The 7997-nt window shown below is 38.6% G+C and overlaps 1 non-coding gene across 1 annotated transcript; it reads right to left on the reverse strand.

Moving 5' to 3' along the window:
• Window positions 1-3506: 3506 nt before the first annotated feature.
• LOC112725347 (small nucleolar RNA R71) lies at window positions 3507-3614 on the reverse strand. Its single transcript, XR_003164461.1, has one exon. It is a non-coding gene; the product is annotated as a small nucleolar RNA R71 (small nucleolar RNA).
• Between the last annotated feature and the right edge of the window lie 4383 nt (window positions 3615-7997).

A 7997-nucleotide genomic window follows, 5' to 3' on the forward strand; every position in this document is an offset into this window, starting at 1 on the left:
CATAAAAGCTGGAGTTAAACGCCCAAACTGGCACAAAAGCTGGCGTTTAACTCCAAGAAAAGTCTCTACACATGAAAGCTTCAATGCTTAGTCCAAGCACACACTAAGTGGGCCCGGAAAAAGATTTCTGCATTAATTACCTATTTCTGTAAACCCTAGGCTACTAGTTCTCTATAAATAGGACCTTTTGCTATTGTATTTTGATCTTTGATTAGTCTTATACTTTTGATAGACCTTTTCACACTTTTGGGAGGCTGGCCTCACGGCCATGCCTAGACCTTGTTCTTATGTATTTTCAATGGTGGAGTTTCTACACACCATAGATTAAGGTGTGGAGCTCTGCTGTTCTTCATGAATTAATACAAGTACTATTATTTTTCTATTCAACTCAAGTCTATTTCCTCTCCAAGATATTCATTCGCACCCAAGAACATGATGAATGTGATGATTATGTGACACTCATCACCATTCTCACCTATGAACGCGTGACTGACAACCACTTCCGTTCTACATGCAAACAAGCTTGAATGTGTATCTCTTGGGTTTCTAATCTAAGATTAGAACCTTTGTGGTATAGGCTAGAATTATTGGCCGCCATTCCTGAGATCCGGAATGTCTAAACCTTGTCTATGGTATTCTGAGTATGATCTGGGAAGGGATGACTGTGACGAGCTTCAAACTCGCGATTGTTGGGCGTGTGACAGACGTAAAAGGTTCAATGGATCCTATTCCAACATGATCGAGAACCGACAGATGATTAGCCGTGTGGTGACAGCGTGCGTAAAACATTTTCACTGAGAGGACGGGAAGTAGCCATTGACAACGGTGATGCCCAACATAAAGCTTGCCATGGAAGGGAGTATGAATGATTGAAGAAGGCAATGGGAAAGCAGAGGTTCAGGAGGAACAAAGCATCTTCATACGCTTATCTGAAATTCTCACCAATGAATTACATAAGTATCTCTATCTTTATCTTATTTTATGTTTTATTCATCTTTTAATTATCAATCCTCTATAACCATTTGAATCCGCCTGACTGAGATTTACAAGATGACCATAGCTTGCTTCAAGCCGACAATCTCCGTGGGATCGACCCTTACTCACGTAAGGTATTACTTGGACGACCCAGTGCACTTGCTGGTTAGTTGTGCAGAATTGTGACAAAGTGTGATTCACGTTTGAGAGCTCCAAGTCTTTGGCGCCATTGTTGATGATCACAATTTCGTGTACAAGTTTTTGGCACCGTTGCCGGGGATTGTTCGAGTTTGGACAACTGACGGTTCATCTTGTTGCTTAGATTAGGTAATTTTACTTTTTATTTTCGAAAATTTTTTTTCTATTTTGTTCTTCAGAGTTTTTAAGAATGAATTCTAGAGTTTCATGATGATCTGTTGAAGTCTGGCTGGCTGTGAAGCCATGTCTAATCTTATTGGACCGAGGTTTCAACTTATCATCACAAGAGCTTGTTGATTTCTATCAATTTTGCTGTTGTTAGCAATGATCTGCTAAAGCTTGGTTGGCCATTGGCCATGTCTAGTGTTTTGGACCGGAGCTTTCATTGAAAGCTTGGTTGGCTAGTAAGCCATGTCTAATTCCTGGACCGGAGTCTTAGACTAGCATTGCAATGATTCCTGGAACTCTTATTAAAAATTTTGAATCCCTTTCTTCTCCACTCAATTTTCGAAAAATCACAAAAAATTTATAAAACCATAAAAATCAAAAATATTTTATGTTTCTTGTTTGAGTCTAGTGTCAATTTTTAAGTTTGGTGTCAATTGCATGTCTTTATTCTTCTTGCATTTTTTAAATATATGCATTATGTTCTTCATTGATCTTCAAGTTGTTCTTGATGATTTCAGTGCTCTGATCTTTAATTTCTCTTATTTTGTGTCTTTTGTTGTTTCTTATATGCATTTTCAAATTGTTATAGTCCGTAGTATACAAACTTCTAAGTTTGGTGTCTTGCATGCATTGTTTATTTGATCTTAGTTGCATTCTTTTATTATTGTTTCTCATCATTTAAAAATTCAAAAAATTTTTTAATTGTGTCTTTTCAAGTTAATAACACAGAGAATTGAAAATTCAGAATATTCAGCAGAGGAATTACACAGAAAAAGCTGGGCGTTCAAAACGCCCAGTGAAGAAGGAAAACTGGTGTTTAAACGCCAGCCAATGTACCTGGCTGGGCGTTAAACGCCCAAAAAGGTAGGATTTTGGGCGTTAAACGCCAGAATGGATACCATTCCGGGCGTTTAACGCCAGGAAGACACTAGAGGGAAGATTTTGTTTTTAATTCAAATCTTTTTCAAATATTCATAATTTTTCAAAATCAAATTTTTTTCAAATCATATCTTTTCAATCATATCTTTTCAAAATCAATTTCTTTTCAATTTTTTTTATTACTTTTTTCGAAAATCCTTGCCACAATTAGTGATTCAATTCAAAATTTTCTAGTTGTTACTTGCCTCTTAAGAAAGGATCAAAAGTTTTAATTCTAGAATCATATCTTCTAATTTCTTGTTAGTCAAGTAATCAACTTTAATTTTAAAACTTTCTCTTTTTAATTTGATTTTCAATCATATCTTCTCAATCATATCTTTTCAATCACATCTTTTTCAAAATTAAGTTTCAATCATATCTTTTTTATTTCTAATTTCAAAATCTTTTTCAAAAATCACTTAATTTCTTTCCCAATCTTGATTTTCGAAAAACCTTTACCAAATTTTCAAAATTTCTTTTAATTAATTCAAAATCTTTTACTTTAATTTCGAAAATTCTTCCCCTCTTCTCACATCCTTCTATTTAAGGGACTAACACTCCTCCTCAAGGTACAATTCAAACTCTATCCTTCTTGATAAGTTCGAATTCTCTTCTATCTACCTTCTCCTTCTATTCTTCTTTTTCTCTGACACCTCAAGGAATCTCTATACTGTGACATAGAGGATTCCATACTTTCTTCTTCTCTCTTTCATATGAGCAGAAGTAAGGACAAAGACATTCTGGTTGAGGATGATCCTGAACCCGAAAGGACCTTGAAGAGAAAGCTAAGAGAAGCTAAAGTACAACTCTCTATAGAGGACCTAACAGAGCTTTTCAAACAAGAAGAAGCCATGGCAGCCGAAAACACCAACAATGCAAGGAAGGTGCTTGGTGACTTTACTGCACCTACTCCTGACTTCTATGGGAGAAGCATTTCTATCCCTGCCATTGGAGCAAACGATTTTGAGCTTAAGCCTCAATTAGTTTCTCTAATGCAACAGAATTGCAAGTTTCATGGACTTCCATTGGAAGATCCTCATCAGTTCTTAGCTGAATTCTTGCAAATCTGTGACACTGTCAAGACTAATGGGGTTGATCCTGAGGTCTACAGACTTATGCTCTTCCCTTTTGCTGTAAGAGACAGAGCTAGGACATGGTTGGACTCACAACCTAAAGAAAGCCTGAACTCTTGGGAAAAGCTAGTTAATGCCTTCTTGGCAAAGTTCTTTCCACCTCAAAAATTGAGCAAGCTTAGAGTGGAAGTCCAAACTTTCAGACAGAAGGAAGGTGAATCCCTCTATGAAGCATAGAAAAGATACAAGCAATTGATCAGAAGGTGTCCTTCTGACATGCTTTCAGAATGGAGCATCATAGGTATCTTCTATGATGGTCTGTCTGAATTGTCCAAGATGTCATTGGACAGCTCTGCTGGAGGATCTCTTCATTTGAAGAAGACGCCTGCAGAAGCTCAGGAACTCATTGAAATGGTTGCAAATAACCAATTCATGTACACTTCTAAAAGTGACCCTGTGAATAATGGGACAAGTCAGAAGAAAGGAGTTCTTGAGATTGATACTCTGAATGCCATACTGGCTCAGAACAAAATATTGACTCAACAAGTTAATATGATTTCTCAGAGTCTGTCTAGAATGCAAGCAGCAACAGGCAGTACCAAAGAAGTTTCATTTGAAGAAGAAACTTATGATCCTGAGAACCCAGCAATGGAAGAGGTGAATTACATGGGAGATTCCTATGGAAACACTTACAATCCTTCATGGAGAAATCATCCAAATCTCTCATGGAAGGACCAATAGAGGCCTCAACAAGGCTTCAATAACAATAATGGTGGAAGAAACAGGTTTAGCAATAGCAAGCCTTTTCCATCATCATCTCAGCAACAGACAGAGAATTTTAAGCAGAGCCACTCTGACTTAGCAACTGTAGTCTCTGATCTAATTAAAACCACTCAAAGTTTCATGACTAAAACAAGGTCCTCCATTAGAAATTTGGAGGCACAAGTAGGTCAGCTGAGTAAGAAAGTTACTGAACTCCCTCCTAGTACTCTTCCAAGCAATACAGAAGAGAATCCAAAAGGAGAGTGCAAGGCCATCAACATGACCCACACGGCCGAACCTGGAGAGGAGGAAGAGGCAGTGATCTCCACTGAGAAAGACCTCACTGGACGTCCACTAGCCTCCAAGGAGTTTCCTCATGAGGAACCATGGGAATCTGAGGCTCACACAGAGACCATAGAGATTCCATTGAATTCACTCCTGCCATTCGTAAGCTCTGATGAGTACTCTTCCTCTGAAGAGGATGAAGATGTTACTGAAGAGCAAGTTGCTAAGTACCTTGGAGCAATCATGAAGCTAAACGCCAAGTTATTTGGTAATAAGACTTGGGAGAATGAACCTCCATTCCTCACTAAAGAACTGGATGACTTGACTAGGCAGAAATTACCTCTGAAGAGACAAGATCCTGGGAAGTTCTCAATACTTTGTACCATAGGCACCATGACCTTTGAGAAGGCTCTGTGTGACCTAGGGTCAAGTATAAACCTCATGCCTCTCTCTATAATGGAGAAGCTAGGGATCATTGAGGTACAAGCTGTAAGAATCTCACTGGAGATGGCAGACAATTCAAAGAAACAGGCTTATGGACTTGTAGAGGATGTCTTGGTAAAGGTTGAAGACCACTACATCCCTGCTGATTTCATAATCCTAGACACTAGGAAGTGTATAGATGAATCCATCATCCTTGGTAGACCCTTCCTAGCCACAGCAAAAGCTGTGATTGATGTAGACAGAGGAGAATTAGTCCTTCAAGTGAATGAGGACTCCCTTGTGTTTAAGGCTCAAGGATCTCCCTCTGTAACCATGGAGAGGAAGCATGAAAAGCTTCTCTCAATACAAAGTCAAACAAAATCCCCACATTCAAACTCTAAGTTTGGTGTTAGGAGGCCACAACCAAACTCTAAGTTTGGTGTTAGGAGGCCACAACCAAACTCTAAGTTTGGTGTTGAGAGGCCATCATCATGCTCTGAGTATCTGTGAGGCTCCATGAGAGCCCACTGTCAAGCTACTAACATTAAAGAAGCGCTTGTTGGGAGGCAACCCAATTTTATTTATTCTCTATTGTTATTTTATGTTTTCTGTAGGTTGATGATCATGTGAAGTCACAAAAACAATTGAAAAAACAAAAACAGAATGAAAAATAGAATGAAAAATGGCACACCCTGGAGGAGAAGCTTACTGGCGTTTAAACGCCAGTAAGGGCAGCAGAATGGGCGTTAAACGCCCAGTTTGGCACCATTCTGGGTGTTTAACGCCAGAAATGGGCACCAGACTCGCGTTTAACGCCAGAAAAGGGTAAGAAGCTAGCGTTAAACGCCAGAAATGGGCAGCAGCCTGGTGTTTAACGCCAAGATTGGCAGTAGAAGACATTTTGCATGCCTAATTGGTGCAGAGATGAGAAATCCTTGACACCTCAGGATTTGTAGACCCCACAGGATCCCCACCAACCTCAACTCACTCTCTCTCTTCTTCACACCTTTTCATAATACTCTTCCCCAAATACCCTTCACCAATTACCTCAATACCTCTTCCCCAAAAATACCTCACCTATCAAATCCTACCCTCTTCTCCATAAACCCTTCACCAATCCACATCCATCCATCATAAACCCCACCTACCTCACCATTCAAATTCAAACCACTTTCCCTCCCAAACCCACCCATACATGGCTGAAACTTACCCTCTCCCCACTCCTATATAAACCCATCTTCACCCTTTCATTTTTACACATCTTAAACACTACTTCTCCCCCTTGGCCAAAACACTAACCCCCTTCCATCTCCTCTATTTCTTCTTCCTCTACTCTCTTCCTTCTTCTTTTGCTAGAGGACGAGCAAACCTTCTAAGTTTGGTATGGTAAAAGCGTTGCTTTTTATTTTTCCATAACCATTTATGGCACCAAAGGCCGGAGAAACCTCTAGAAAGAGGAAAGGGAAGGCAAAAGCTTCCACCTCCGAGTCATGGGAGATGGAGAGATTCATCTCAAAGGTCCATCAAGACCACTTCTATGAAGTTGTGGCCAAGACTCCTCATTGAAGAGGACAAGCCCATCACTAAGAAAAGGATAGAGCAAACAAGATATCCCACTCATGGACAAGAGCATGAGGAAATTCCTCATCATGAAATCCTTGAGATGCCTCAAGGGATGCATTTTCCTTCACAAAACTATTGGGAGCAAATTAACACCTCCCTAGGAGAATTAAGTTCCAATATGGGACAACTAAGGGTGGAGCACCAAGAGCATTCTATCCTCCTCCATGAAATTAGAGAAGACCAAAGAACCATGAGAGAGGAGCAACAAAGGCAAGGAAGAGACATTGAGGAGTTCAAGCACTCCATAAGATCTTCAAGAGGAAGAACAAGCCGCCATCATTAAGGTGGATCCGTTCTTTAATTTCCTTGTTCTTTATTTTCTGTTTTTTGAAAATTATGCCTTATGTCTATTTATGTTTGTGTCTTTATTACATGATAACTAGTGTCTAAGTGTCTATGCCTTAAAGCTATGAAAATGAATCCATCACCTTTCTTAAAATGGAAAATGTTTTTAATTGAAAAAGAAAAAGAAGTACATGAGTTTCGAATTTTAAAACAGTTTAATTATTTTGATGTGGTGGCAATAATTCTTGTCTTCTGAATGAATGCTTGAACAGTGCATATTTTTGAATTTGTTGTTTATGAATGTTAAAATTGTTGGCTCTTGAAAGAATGATGGAAAAAGGAGAAATGTTATTTGATGATCTGAAAAATCATAAAATTGATTCTTGAAGCAAGAAAAAGTAGTGAAAAGCTTGCAGAAAAAAAAATATATATATGCAAAAAAAAAGAAGAAAAAGAAAAAGCAAGCAGAAAAAGCCAATAACCCTTTAAACCAAAAGGCAAGGGTAAAATAAAAAGGATCCAAGGCTTTGAGCATCAGTGGATAGGAGGGCCCAGATGAATAAAATCCTGGCCTAAGCGGCTAAACCAAGCTGTCCCTAACTATGTGCTTGTGGCGTGAAGGTGCCAAGTGAAAACTTGAGACTGAGCGGTTAAAGTCGTGGTCCAAAAGCAAAAAAGAGTGTGCTTAAGAGCTCTGGACACCTCTAATTGGGGACTCTAGCAAAGCTGAGTCACATTCTGAAAAGGTTCACCCAGTTATGTGTATGTGGCATTTATGTATCCGGTGGTAATACTGGAAAACAAAATGCTTTGGGTCACGGCCAAGACTCATAAAGTAGCTGTGTTCAAGAATCAACATACTTAACTAGGAGAATCAATAACACTATCTAAATTCTGAGTTCCTATAGATGCCAATCATTCTGAACTTCAAAGGATAAAGTGAGACGCCAAAACTGTTCAGAAGCAAAAAGCTAAAAGCTCCGCTCATCTAGTTAATACTGATCTTCATAGATGTTTTTGGAATTCATTGTACATTCTATTCTTTTTATCCTATATTATTTTCAGTTGCTTGGAGACAAGCAACAATTTAAGTTTGGTGTTGTGATGAGCGGATAATTTAAACGCTTTTTGGCATTGTTTTTAGTATGTTTTAGTTAGTTTTTATTATGTTTTTATTAGTTTTTATTTAAAAATCACATTTCTGGACTTTACTATGAGTTTGTGTGTTTTTCTATGATTTCAGATATTTTCTGGCTGAAATTGAGGGACCTGAGCAAAAATCTGATT

Source organism: Arachis hypogaea, chromosome 11 (genome assembly GCF_003086295.3).
Source record: "Arachis hypogaea cultivar Tifrunner chromosome 11, arahy.Tifrunner.gnm2.J5K5, whole genome shotgun sequence".
In the NCBI taxonomy this organism is placed as follows: Eukaryota; Viridiplantae; Streptophyta; class Magnoliopsida; order Fabales; family Fabaceae; genus Arachis; species Arachis hypogaea.